The following is a 14,487-nucleotide window of genomic DNA, read 5'->3' on the forward strand; positions in this document are numbered from 1 at the left end:
TCAAGTTGTGTTTAATAGATTTTCTGGGTGTAGTAGTGCAATAGACACTAACCTGAGACGGCTGACTCTCTGCAAGGGCAGGTGATGGTAGAAAATGTTCGTGACGCCAGTGCCAATTAAACAGTGGCACGCCGTTTGCTGATAGCAGGAATAACTGAGGAACCACGTGATGTTAAAACAAAACTCCAACTTTAGTAGTTTCCATATAGAGACATTAACGGAAGCACAGTTCCTTTGCATACAGTTGATTTTTCAATACGGTCGATGCAGGCAATACAGATTAAGCAAGGTGACTTCAGAGTGTGAAACACAGGACTTGCAGTACAGGAGCTTGCACTCTATTCCTGACTGATCCTGGGACATAGAAAATCTTCTCCAAGGCCCAATACCTTAACTCTGGCGTATATCCTTGGTTCTCTCTTTATAAAGTACCTCCTCTGTTATATTGAGTACCTCTTGCTTCTCTGCGCTTTGCCTCTGTCTCCCTCTCAGCTTCCTCAGGCTCTAGAAACTTCTGAGCTCCAAACTAGACTGACTTTTTCTTCCCTGACTGGGCCTTATATAAACTAGGGCTCTCTAGCTCCCTCTAGTGACTAGAAGCTGGAATGACACCCCTAGCAGGCCTGTACATGCAAGTGTCACAGTAACAGGGAAATACATAGCATTACATTACATGACAATTTATAAAGATGACATATACCAACTTCCCCATAATTAAGGAGGGACGACAGCACACCAAGTGACACTTTTGTAGTGACGGGCATTACAGTCCCCGTACACTACAATTTATCATTGGAACATTTGGTGTGTCCAATGCCCTTTGCATTTTCATGCGAGTAATGAAGGTTTTAATCTCTCATCTGAGAACGTCAGGAATAACATGCATTGTTTATTTGGATGATCTTCTAGTTTTCAATAGGGATTTAAAGGCGTTTTCCCATCACAGACAATGGGGGCATATCTCTCTAGGATATGCCCCCATTGTCTGATAGGTGCGAGTCCCACCTCTGGAACCCACACCTACACTGAGAACGGTCCGGAGAAAGGTGGGGGAGGGCGCACTGTGCATGTGCAGCCACCCTCCATTAATTTCTATGGGACCGCCAAAAATAGCAGAGCGCTGGCTTGGCTATTTCCGTCAGCCCCATAGAAATGAATGGGAGCGGTGGCTGCGCAAGCGTGGTGCGCTCCCATTCACTTCTATGGGGAGAGAGCTTGGCAGTGGCCAGACCCCGGAAAACCCAGGGTCCTCCAGCCACCACCTTTCCCGCTTCGTTCTCGGTATAGGTGCGGGTCCCTGAGGTGGGAACCATACCTATCAGAAAATTGGGGCATTGTGTTAAAAAACCACAAACTATTGCACAATTATATCAGCCACAAAGTTTATTGCAGTTCTTTTAGATTTCAGTTATTAAATCTGTTGAAACCTCACAAGTCTAGTTGTGTTTTATTGATGATAACTTTGATCTTTGGTTGCAGGGGAGAAGTGATTACCCATCGCACCTCTCTGGGGAGTAGAGTGTTCGAGCTCATGAGACTTTCCTGTGAGATCATGCTGGTCAAGACACGACAGAGAGAGGCAGTCGCTTACACCTAATAGCGGTTGCTAGGTTCCTGTCTCTTTCTCTAGAACAAAAAATATTTGCAGACCATAGATGATGACTCTCACAATTTAATTAATTTTTTTTATTGCTAGTTTCCGGGCAGTGGTAGAGGACATGTTACCTCCATGTTCCCCAACCTGTGGCTCCTCAGCTGTTGCAAAATTACAACCCCATGATACCCTGACAGCCTGTGGTTATTAGGGTATGATGGGAGTTGACATATAGATAAAAAGACTTACTACAATATAAAAGCAGTCAAGATGTGAAAGAGTTAGTTTTTTTTTTTTTGTTCTGTTCTTTAAATAGTGCAAGTAAAATTTTTACCCAGTGTTGTAAACTGATGGTCACCATTGCCGCAAATGTTGTATGTCCGATTTCAGTTCCAAAGCCGAAATTATTCATTTTGACCCAACACTGTTGGCCAAATCTTATACTGTACTTCAACTTTTATGCATTGGATCTCCTATCAAGTAGATATTGAAGCCTTAGAGTATTTTGAGGAATTAAAAGGGTTGTCCGGTTTCTTATATTGATGGCAATTTTTTCTGTAAACATAGAAACATCTACAGGTGAAACTCGAAAAATTAGAATATCGTGCAAAAGTCCATTTATTTCAGTAAGGCCTCATGCACACGACCGTTGTGTGCATCCGTGGCCGTTGTGCCGTTTTCCGTTTTTTTTTTCGCGGACCCATTAACTTTCAATGGGTCCGTGGAAAAATCGGAAAATGCACCGTTTTGCAGCCGAGACCGTGATCCGTGTATCCTGTCCGTCAAAAAAATAGGACCTGTCCTATTTTTTTGACGGACAACGGTTCACGGACCCATTCAAGTCAATGGGTCCGTGAAAGAACACGGATCCACACAAGATTGGCATCCGTGTCCGTGATCCGTGACCATAGGTTACTTTAATACAGACGGATCCAAAGATCCGTCTGCATAAAAGCTTTTTCAGATCTAAGTTTTCACTTCGTGAAAACTCTGATCCGACAGTATATTCTAACACAGAAGCGTTCCCATGGTGATGGGGACGCTTCTAGTTAGAATACACTACAAACTGAGATCAGGGCTGCCAGGCAGCAGGGGGCAGAACCTCCCCCCCTCCCCAGTTTGAATATCATTGGTGGCCAGTGCGGCCCCCCCCCCCCCTCTATTGTAATAATAGGTTGGTGGCCAGTGCGGCCCCCCCCTCCCTCTATTGTAATAATTTGTTGGTGGCACAGTGTGCGCCCCCCATCGGCCCCCCCTCCCTCTATAGCATTAACAACATTGGTGGCCAGTGTGCGGCCTCCCATCTCCCCCCCCCTCCCCCCCCATCATTGGTGGCAGCGGAGTTCCGATCGGAGTCCCAGTTTAATCGCTGGGGCTCCGATCGGTAACCATGGCAACCAGGACGCTACTACAGTCCTGGTTGCCATGGTTACTTAGCAATAGTACAATAGTAGAAGATTCATACTTACCTGCTCCTGGCTGCTGCGATGTTCGTGTCCGGCCGGGAGCTCCACCTACTGGTAAGTGACAGGTCTGTGCGGCGCATTGCTAAATGAACTGTCACTTACCAGTAGGAGGAGCTCCCGGCCAGACACAGACATCGCAGCTCCCAGGTAAGTATGAATCTTTTACTATTGTACTATTGCTAGTAACCCGCTGCCACCAATGATCGGGGGGGGAGGGGGGAGAGATGGGAGGCCGCACACTGGCCACCAAAGTTGATAATGCTATAGAGGGAGGGGGGGCCGATGGGGGGCGCACACTGTGCCACCAACGATTTATTACAATAGAGGGAGGAAGGGGGGGGCGCACACTGTGCCACCAACGAATTATTACAATAGAGGGAGGAAGGGGGGGGCACACTGTGCCACCAACGATTTATTACAATAGAGGGAGGAAGGTGGGGGCGCACACTGTGCCACCAACGATTTATTACAATAGAGGGAGGAAGGGGGGGGGGGCGCACACTGTGCCACCAACGAATTATTACAATAGAGGGAGGAAGGGGGGGGGGGCCGCACTGGCCACCAATGATATTCAAACTGGGGAGGGGGGGGGTCTGCCCCCTGCTGCCTGGCAGCCCTGATCTCTTACAGGGGGATATGATAGTACAATTAACCCCTTCAGGTGCGGCACCTGAGGGGTTAATTGTGCTGATCACGGCCCCCTGTAAGAGATCGGATGCTGCTAGGCAGCAGGGGGCAGTCATGTAAACAGTTTGTAGTATATTCTAACTAGAAGCGTCCCCATGACCATGGGAACTCCTCTGTGTTAGAATATACTGTCGGAAATGAGGTTTCACGATCTAACTCATATCCGACAGTATATTCTAACATAGAGGCGTTCCCATGGTGATGGGGACGTTTCAAGTTAAAATATACCATCGGATTGGAGAAAACTCTGATCCGATGGTATAAAAGGGACTCCAGACTTTACATTGAAAGTCAATGGGGACGGATCCGTTTGAAATGGCACCATATTGTGTCAACGTCAAACGGATCCGTCCCCATTGACTTGCATTGTAATTCAGGACGGATCCGTTTGGCTCCGCACGGCCAGGCGGACACCAAAACGACTTTTTTTTCATGTCCGTGGATCCTCCAAAAATCAAGGAAGACCCACGGACGAAAAAACGGTCACGGATCACGGACCTACAGACCCCGTTTTTGCGGACCGTGTAAAAAAGCGTCCGTGTGCATGAGGCCTAATGCAAGTTAAAAGGAATTGCATTAATGCAGCTTAAAATTAGAATTTTGTGAAAAGGTTCAATATTCTAGGCTCAAAGTGTCACACTCTAGTCAGCTAAATAATCCATACCCCCTGAGCAAAGGGTACCTCAAAATTGTGACTTTGGGGTTTCATAAGCTGTAAGCCCTAATCATCCAAATTATAACAAATAAAGGCTTGAAATATCTCGCTTTGCATGTAATTAGTCTCTCTCATATATTAAAAAATAGGAACAAGGCGGCTCACCTCCAATCCGAATGGAATTAGGTGCTCACGTAATTGTTTACCCCAAAAACAAACGAAAAGTGAATATATGTAAAAAACGGGCACTCAGATCATAAGTTGTTGCATCGGAAAAGTTTATATAAACATACCATTATACATTTAAAATGACCTTTAAAAATAACATTAAAACATATTTATATAAAAACAAAACAAAATTCAATAAATTTTCAATCTATATTATAGTCGACTATGATGGTAGAAATCGATGAAATAATCGACTCTTAGGACTAATGTGAGTCAGTTGAAATGTTCAAACGAATCGATCTTAAGAGCATCGACTATTTGAAAAGTCTCAAGAGTATGGATTATTTGAAAAAGGCCACAAAAGATACTGGAGAAGCAGTAAATAAATGTTACTGCTTCTCCAGTATCTTTTGTGGCCTTTTTCAAATAATCCATACTCTTGAGACTTTTCAAATAGTCGATGCTCTTAAGATCGATTCGTTTGAACATTTCAACTGACTCACATTAGTCCTAAGAGTCGATCATTTCATCGATTTATACCATCATAGTCGACTATAATATCGATAGAAAATTTATCGAATTTTGTTTTGTTTTTATATGAATATGTTTTAATGTTATTTTTAAATGTCATTTTAAATGTATAATGGTATGTTTATATAAACTTTTCCGATGCAACAACTTATGATCTGAGTGCCCGTTTTTTACATATATCTCATATATTAGTTTCACCTATTAAGTTGCATTACTGAAAAAAATGAACTTTGCATGATATTCAAATTTTTCGAGTTTCACCTGTATGCTAGTACCTACAAAGTGCCTGACATTTCAAGGGTTCTTTTTTCACCAAGGGAGTTCAGAAAGACAAATGGTTGAAGGTAATTACATCTGCCAAACACACTCTTTCTAAAGAAAGTGCGTTCCTGAAAACAATGATCCTCAGATCAGCGGAGGTCCGACTTCTGGCACCCCAGCTAATTGAAGACAACGCAGTGCTCCTTTTCTCTTCACTGTTTAGCTGCTCGCTTTTGACATTGCAGTGGCGAGCACATGTAATTACAGCTCCTCCGTCCCATTCACTTGAACTACTACAACTGCTCTGTAATTACAACTGCTCGTCACTGCAATGTCTACAGCGAGCAGCTAAACAGTGAAGAGAACACAGCACTCGCATAAATGCTGCGTTCTCTTCAAACAGCTGATTGGCGGAGGTGTTGGAACTCGGACCCCCATTGATCTAATATTGAAGACCCATCCTGGAGATAGTGCTTAATGCTGCTGATGTGTCAACTTAATATATAGTATATTAACAAATTGGAGAGAGATGCTCACTATGGCTACAAACATGAGCACGTTCAGCTGCTAGCTTTGTTGTTCCACGTAGTACTGCTCTGGGGCTTGTTTGATGCAGCCGAGATCGGTCTAAGCGGCGCATGCATTCTGTATAACTCCACACATGCCAGACCGCTACAGCTGATGTCTCCTCTCTCCACGTGTCTTTGGAGTTGAATGGTGATATCACTAGACCAGCAAACTTTGGAATCCTAAGACAGGTGGAGCAAGAAGACAACAAGATGCAGCATCACCTGAAGACCTGTGAGGAGGGTGAGACGCCCTTCCCAGCGCAGCTTTTGTACAATTTCTTTAACGGTAACTTTAGTTTTTTAACGTTACCTAGATCCCAATATTAACAAACAAAGTTGAACTAAGGTGGATGTATACACTCACCTAAAGAATTATTAGGAACACCATACTAATACGGTGTTGGACCCCCTTTTGCCTTCAGAACTGCCTTAATTCTACGTGGCATTGATTCAACAAGGTGCTGATAGCATTCTTTAGAAATGTTGGCCCATATTGATAGGATAGCATCTTGCAGTTGATGGAGATTTGAGGGATGCACATCCAGGGCACGAAGCTCCCGTTCCACCACATCCCAAAGATGCTCTATTGGGTTGAGATCTGGTGACTGTGGGGGCCATTTTAGTACAGTGAACTCATTGTCATGTTCAAGAATCCAATTTAAAATGATTCGAGCTTTGTGACATGGTGCATTATCCTGCTGGAAGTAGCCATCAGAGGATGGATACATGTTCTCATTCTGTTTACGCCAAATTCGGACTCTACCATTTGAATGTCTCAACAGAAATCGAGACTCATCAGACCAGGCAACATTTTTCCAGTCTTCAACAGTCCAATTTTGGCGAGCTCGTGCAAATTGTAGCCTCTTTTTCCTATTTGTAGTGGCGATGAGTGGTACCCGGTGGGGTCTTCTGCTGTTGTAGCCCATCCGCCTCAAGGTTGTGCGTGTTGTGGCTTCACAAATGCTTTGCTGCATACCTCGGTTGTAACGAGTGGTTATTTCAGTCAACGTTGCTCTTCTATCAGCTTGAATCAGTCGGCCCATTCTCCTCTGACTTCTAGCATCCACAAGGCATTTTTGCCCACAGGACTGCCGCATACTGGATGTTTTTCCCTTTTCACACCATTCTTTGTAAACCCTAGAAATGGTTGTGCGTGAAAATCCCAGTAACTGAGCAGATTGTGAAATACTCAGACCGGCCCGTCTGGCACCAACAACCATGCCACGCTCAAAATTGCTTAAATCACCTTTCTTTCCCATTCTGACATTCAGTTTGGAGTTCAGGAGATTGTCTTGACCAGGAGCACACCCTTAAATGCATTGAAGCAACTGCCATGTGATTGGTTGACTAGATAATTGCATTAATGAGAAATAGAACAGGTGTTCCTAATAATTCTTTAGGTGAGTGTACAATATGATTATTTGAGATACATTTTTATAGCTGTATTGTGTTTTTTATTTGATTTTAACCTGTAGTATATTTACCTAACCAGTAGGATGGAACTGTAAAAGTGTGGGCCCCACATATGGTTCCACAGAGGAACCCAGAATGTTTTATTTTTATTTTTTTGTTTATTAAATTTATATGTATTAAGGCATTTGCCTGGATTTGTGGGAGGGGCTGAGGTCCGCCTCCAGCCTATTTAGGGCACCCCCCTTACCTGGCTCCTGCACCGTCTGAGGTCTGAGCTTTGTGAGAGGAAGTCGCTTGTTGGAGTTCTGAAGAATTTACCTGCGAGCCGCTGAATTTCTGAGAGCTTTTCGTCGCCGTCTGTTTCTGGATTTGGAGCATTGCTGTTCTTTTCCCAGCTTCACTCGGTTCACTGTGGGTCGCGTTTGCCCGTCAAACTGTGAGTTATTTCATACGGGAACAGCAGGGCCTCACGGTTGCCCCTGTACCGGTTCATCTCATTTTATCAATGCGCACCAATGTCACGGTTTTCATACAAAGTCACCAGCATTCATTTCTGTCACACCTGTTCATGTGCATTTGTTCACAAACCGCACCACCATTCCGGTCAACAGCTCTGCAGCATGCGGCCAATGGTTCCTGGATTAAATCCCCCATTTCTGTTTGTTCATATCACACACGCTGCACCCATGTCACGGCTTCTCGCAGCAATCACCGGCAGCTCATTGCTCATGCCTATTCTGGCGTCTCCCCACAGGACCGACACTCCGGTCAGCACCCTGATGGTTACGGCCCCATTCCCCATTTCTGGGTTATTTCATTTCACCCCTCAACATCCAACATCCGACATTCATGCCCCCCCCCCCCCCTCCTCGTATTCAAGTGCACAGCTACAGGGGCCAGCTGCGGTGCACCCGGCACACCCCCTATTCATTTCAACCTCCACTGGGCTTACCGCTGCACAGTCATCCCCTCCCCACCGCCTCCTGCCTGTTTTGCCGCTCCTCCTGCCGGTGTTCTGCGCATGCGCGGCGATTTTGGCGGCGCATGCGCGGTGTCCCGGCGGCCGTGGTGGGACTCCTGACGGATGGGAACAGAAATGAATGGCACTTCACTCTTATATGCTCTCAAGATGTTACTCTTCATAAACAATTCACATAACTTCCAAGCATGATTCACATAACTTCGCCAGCAACATTCATGCCCTCCCCCCCCCCCTCCTCGTATTCATGTGCACAGCTACAGGGGCCGCGTCCTGGTGCCTGGTCTGCGCATGCGCGGCCGGGGTTCTGCGCATGCGCGGCGATGCCGTCGGCGCATGCGCGGTGTCCCGGCGGTCGTGCGCGCCGCATCTGATGCGGGGGGCCGCCGTCAGACGGTCCGGCCGGCTGGTCGGCTGAGCTCAGGGGGCGCCGGTCACACAGGGGGCCCCTCCTGCGCAGGTTGCAGGGGGGGCTTCCAGCACGCCCCTCCAAGTCAAATATCACCCCAGCAGCCCCACACAAAAAAAAATAAAATAAAAATTATCATAATAAATAAATAGGAGGGCATTACAAGGACACAGTCCAAAACGTTCCATTGGATTGCAAAACGCGCATTCCCACTTGGGCATGGCCATGCGGCACGCGCTGGTCTCTTTTCACACCAGACGCAAGCTATCATTTCATGAACAACCGTCATGATCCTCCGGGTCATGTATATGTACCATATGCATTTGCACATTTCATCACACTATGTTATGTCTACCCTCCCCCTTTTTCAGGCGGTCAACCTATACTGTATTTTACACTACCGTGTATCCGGAGAATTTTTTCTTACTACCAGGTACTGTACGTTCACCTGCTCATTTACAAAAATCTTCCTTACATTTCGGTTGGTCCCGTTAGGGTCAGCGTGCTGGCTTTAGGGGCACTATCATCCCACTAGGTACCCCCTTCTTGGCTTCGCCAGCAGTTAGTGGTCCCGCGAGGCCGACACCCCGCCTCAAACGTACAGAGGCACCTGCCCAACGCGCCACCTCGTTAGTAAGCCGCTTCGCGTGTTGCATACAGAGGGCCTCACCTGTCACTCCCTTCCCCTAGTCCTGTCTTACAGTCACCGAGAGGCCAACGCTCCTGCCACTACCACGAGTGGCCTCATTATCCCCTCGCGCCAAATCATAGGTAGAGCCTCTCAAGCCGCTTGGCAATTAGCAGGGCCTCATCTGTCACCATGCAAGTGTAATTTTTTCGCCGTACGGCCTAGCTAGCCAGCACGATCCCGCGTGTCCTCAAACTAATCAACTATTTTATTTTTAGTATGTCGCTGGATGGGTTAGAAAACTTCTCCCTACCTGGCACCCCTCCTAGATCTGTCACTGCTACCCCGGAAGACGATCTAGCCAGTCCAGCGTCCATCCGGTCCTGGACAATTCCACGCATCACGGCGGAGTTGAGGAAACGGCATGTTCCCTTCCCCGCCACGGCAAGGAAAGCGGAACTGTTCCGGCTGCTGCGCGCATCAACCAATAATAGGGATGCAGGGGAAGGACCCAGCCAGTCCGGCACCAGGGACATCCATGCCATGCTGGCCTCTCTGATGACATCCATGTCAACAGTCAACGCCAGGTTGGAGAGGCTAGAATCGGTCACCACGACCCTTTCCTTGGCGGGTCCGCCACCGGCGGCATCACCGGCACCGGCCGGATTACCGGTGATCACGCCGTCCATTAGCGTGGAGGACCAGGAAGTCAACCCGGCGCATATGATTCCAGAGCACTTGAAACGGGATATCCTGGAAGGTAAGGATGTAAACCTGGCCTCCCTTCTGATTGCCTCCCAGGATGTGGTCGAAAACACGACCTATGCCTATGACGAGGTTTCAGTTGTGGTCAAGTCCAGGGATGCCCGGCTCAATAGGAAATTGACCATTCCTGAATTCGTGTTGGCTTCGGGATCTATAAAGAGGTCATCTGTGCGGTCTACCCCAACAGAAGGGAGGAATTCGACCTCTACTTACACAAACTGGTGGACTTGGGCAACAAATACGGAGGGTCAGCGTTTTATGACTATCACAGGTCTTTTTCGGCGAAAGTGGCGGGGGCTTTCTCCCAGTACGGAGTCCGCTCCAACTGGGCAAGGATCGACACGGTCATATTCTGTCGCCACTTCGCAGGCCTTAGGACCCCAGCCTGTGCGCACTGCTCCTCCACGGCCCACACCACCAATTTCTGCCCGAACACGTCGGACAGACAGGGCCTCTCCCAGGCAGCTGGTCCCTCCGGGGTCCCGGAAAGACTGGCCCGGGACAAGCTGGGTCGGCCGATCAAATTTCTAGGCAAATCCATGATTTGCAATAATTTCAATGAGGGGTCCTGTAATTACAGCGGGTGTAAGTTGTTACATATATGCACCAAATGTTTCCGGGCACATGCCAAGTCCATGTGTCCAAATAAAATGTTTACAAAACCGTATCTAACAACCATCAACATGCCAGTTTTTACCGCGCTCATGTCGCAACACCCGTCCAGGCATCTCTCAGATTTCCTCGTTTCAGGGTTGACAGAAGGATTCCACACGGGCATCCTGTATATGCCAACTGGCACCCTGGAATGTCCCAATCTTTTATCCGCTCTACACAACCCCACCGCCATTGACGCTCTCATAGCCCAAGAAGTAACGGAGGGCTTTGTGCTAGGTCCTTTCAAGACTCCCCCATTCGCCACATGGCGCACCAACCCCATTGGCATCGTCACGGGAAAATCTTCCCAAAAGCAGAGGCTCATCATCGACCTATCGGCGCCTCACGGGTCAGGCAACCCCAGTCTCAACTCCCTCATTCCCTCGGAGGAATTCTCTCTGCAGTACACCACCATAGATCACGCCATCACGGCCATCAGACAAGCAGGGGTGGGGGCATGGCTCAGCAAAACCGACATCGCCAACGCCTTCAAATTGCTACCGATTCACCCTACACTGTGGCACCTGCACGGCATCAAGTGGTCTGGGGATTATTATTTTTTCTCCCGGTTGACCTTCGGGTCCAAAAGCAGCCCGGCCATCTTCGACGTGTTTGCAGAAGCATTATGCTGGTTGCTTTTGAATGTAGCAAGGTGCCCGCTGGTTTTACATTACCTTGATGACTTCCTATTGGTGGAAGAAAACACTTCCCCCCCTTCCAGCCTCAGAGCCACCATCAAGCTGTTCAGGGAACTGGGGGTACCCCTCTCCACCAAGAAGACAGAGGGGCCGGACACGATCATCACCTTCCTGGGTATCCAGTTGGATTCAGCTTCAATGCAAGCCAGTTTGCCGTCCGGGAAGATCCAGGACATTCTCACCCACATAGACGGCTATCTTCAACTCGGCACCTGCAACCGCAGAGAACTACAGTCCCTGCTGGGCTCCCTGAACTTTGCCATGCGCATCATACCCCAGGGTCGCTCATTTATTTCACGGCTTCTGCACCTCTTCCCCTTGTTCCTACACGACTCGCACAGATTGTCCCTGGATGCCCACGCTGCGGCTGATCTGGGAATGTGGAGGAGATTTCTGTCCACCTGGAATGGCAGGAGCTTGTTTCTCCCTCAGCTGTCGGACTCTTCCCCCTCTATCTGGTCAGATGCGGCATCTACCACAGGCTTTGCGGCCATATTTGGGGACGATTGGCTGTGGGGCAGCTGGCCTCCTGCGGTCCAGGGTCTGGAAGGATTCTCCACTACCTCAGCGCTTTTTGAGATCTATCCCATCGTAGCGGCTGCCGTGGCGTGGGGTCATTTATGGGCAAACATGTCGGTCCGCTGCTACTCAGACAACCAAGCAACCTGCCAGATCATCAACAAAGGTCGTTCTAAATCCCTCACAATCATGAGGTTCATGCGAAGACTCACTTGGCTGGCCGCCTGCAATAATTTTTTCTTGCATTGTTTCCATGTCCCGGGGGTGTGCAATTCGGCTGCTGACAATTTGTCTCGCTTCAAATTTCAGGCATTTCATCAGGCTCTCCCATCAGCATCGCCCACTGCCTCCAGCACCCCGTCATTTCAACAACTCATTCTGGACTAGAGGCCATCATGCGGCATAGCCAGTTTTTGTCCCACTTTTCACTATCAGTCAATACACATAGAACGTACAACAGAGCATTCACGCTATTCAACAGGTTCCTGGTAGAACACAACATCACGCACCCTTTCATCATGACGTCTCTTTTGGGATTTGCTTCTTTCTGCCACCTCAAACTCAAAATGTCATACAACACCATCAAACTATATCTTACTGGCATTCAACATCATATGCTAATCTTGCATCCCAACTACACCAGCTTCATGGCCTCCCACCAAATCAAAACAATACTCAGAGGCATTCAGAAGACGGAACCCGCACGTCCAGCCCAGAGGCTGCTAATCAACAGTCATGTTTTCAAAGCATTATCCGACTTGCTGGACGCCACGCCTTTTGATACAAATACCAACGCCGTCATCAAAACTGCAATTTACTTAGCCTTCTACGGGTTCCTGAGGCCCGGTGAATTCACTACAACCTCCACGTCCCAAACCTCACCTTGTCTTCTTGTCTCCCACTTATCCAAACACCTGGATCACTACATCCTGACCATACCTCACTCCAAGAGTAGTCAGCATTCACCCGTCAACATCTCATATTACCCCACGCACAACAAATGGTGTCCGGTGAGGGTTCTGGACACCTACAGTCAGCTTCACAAGTTCCTACCCTCTCAACCACTACTCCAACTTCATGGGTCGGTGCTCACCACGACCACCTTCATGATCCATGTCAGGTCATTTCTCACCCAACTGGGCCTCAACGCTGCCAACTACTCAGGGCACTCCTTTCGCATCGGAGCTGCATCCACGGCCTCCAGTGCCAACATCCCTACTCATGTTATCAAGAAATTGGGGCGCTGGAAGTCATCCGCTTACGCACGATACATTCCCAATCCAGCACAAGAGTTGAGAGTGGCTTTCCAAAGCATGTCGGGTTGAGCTATTCACGTGTTTTATTGGCTACAAGTAAACTGGTTTATTTCCATTTTTGCCCTCTTCTTTCTTAGGCCTACCTCATCCTCGGTTTCGGCACACCACAACCGACTGCATTTCTTTCCCTGTATTCCAGGGCTCTTCACTGTACTACCGTAAGCACCTAACACAAGTATTAAGGCATTTGCCTGGATTTGTGGGAGGGGCTGAGGTCCGCCTCCAGCCTATTTAGGGCACCCCCCTTACCTGGCTCCTGCACCGTCTGAGGTCTGAGCTTTGTCCCTCCCACCACTCCACTCATTTACAACTCATTTCTTTTATGTCTTTTCCTTGGGTGGGCCCTCTTCTTTCTTAGGCCTACCTCATCCTCGGTTTCGGCACACCACAACCGACTGCATTTCTTTCCCTGCATTCCAGGGCTCTTCACTGTACTACCGTAAGCACCTAACACAAATAAGCATATATTACCGACTTAGATTCAGGATGGGAGCCTGCCGGGTCAAGCTGGACCTCTCTCTGTCAGCACTCCGTCCTCCGAAACTGATCAATATCAGGCAGACGAGACACCTTGCATTAAATAACACCTAAATACACTATACAACTGCTAGCATTCACAGGTTAATAAAGCAATATAGGTAATGCTTCTTCTTAGGTCATGGAATTGTTAGAATACAAGAAGGCTCTTGTTAAAGTGAAGTTTTAACCCTTTCACTAGCGGGCCACTTTTTACCTTAAATCCCAGGTCGATTTTTGCTAATCTGACCAGTGTCAATTTATGTGGTAATAACTTTGGAACGCTTTTACTTATCCAAGCCATTCTGAGCTTGTTTTCTCGTGACACATTGTATTTCATGACAGTGGTAAATTTGAGTAGATATATTTAACATTTATTTATAAAATAATCAAAAATTTACCAAACATTTGTAAAAATTCACAATTTTATCAATTTGAATTTCTCTACTTTTAAGACAGATAGTAATACCTCATAAAATGGTTATCAATCAACATTCCCCATATGTCTGCTTTATGTTATCATAATTTTGTAAATTTCATTTAATTTTTTTAGGATGTTAGAAGGCTTAGAAGTTTCGAAGCTATTTTTCAAATTTTCAACAAAATTTCTAAAACCATTTTTTCAAGCACCAATTCAGTTATAAAGTGATTTTGAGGGG

This window comes from Bufo bufo, chromosome 8 (genome assembly GCF_905171765.1).
Source record: "Bufo bufo chromosome 8, aBufBuf1.1, whole genome shotgun sequence".
NCBI lineage: Eukaryota > Metazoa > Chordata > Amphibia > Anura > Bufonidae > Bufo > Bufo bufo.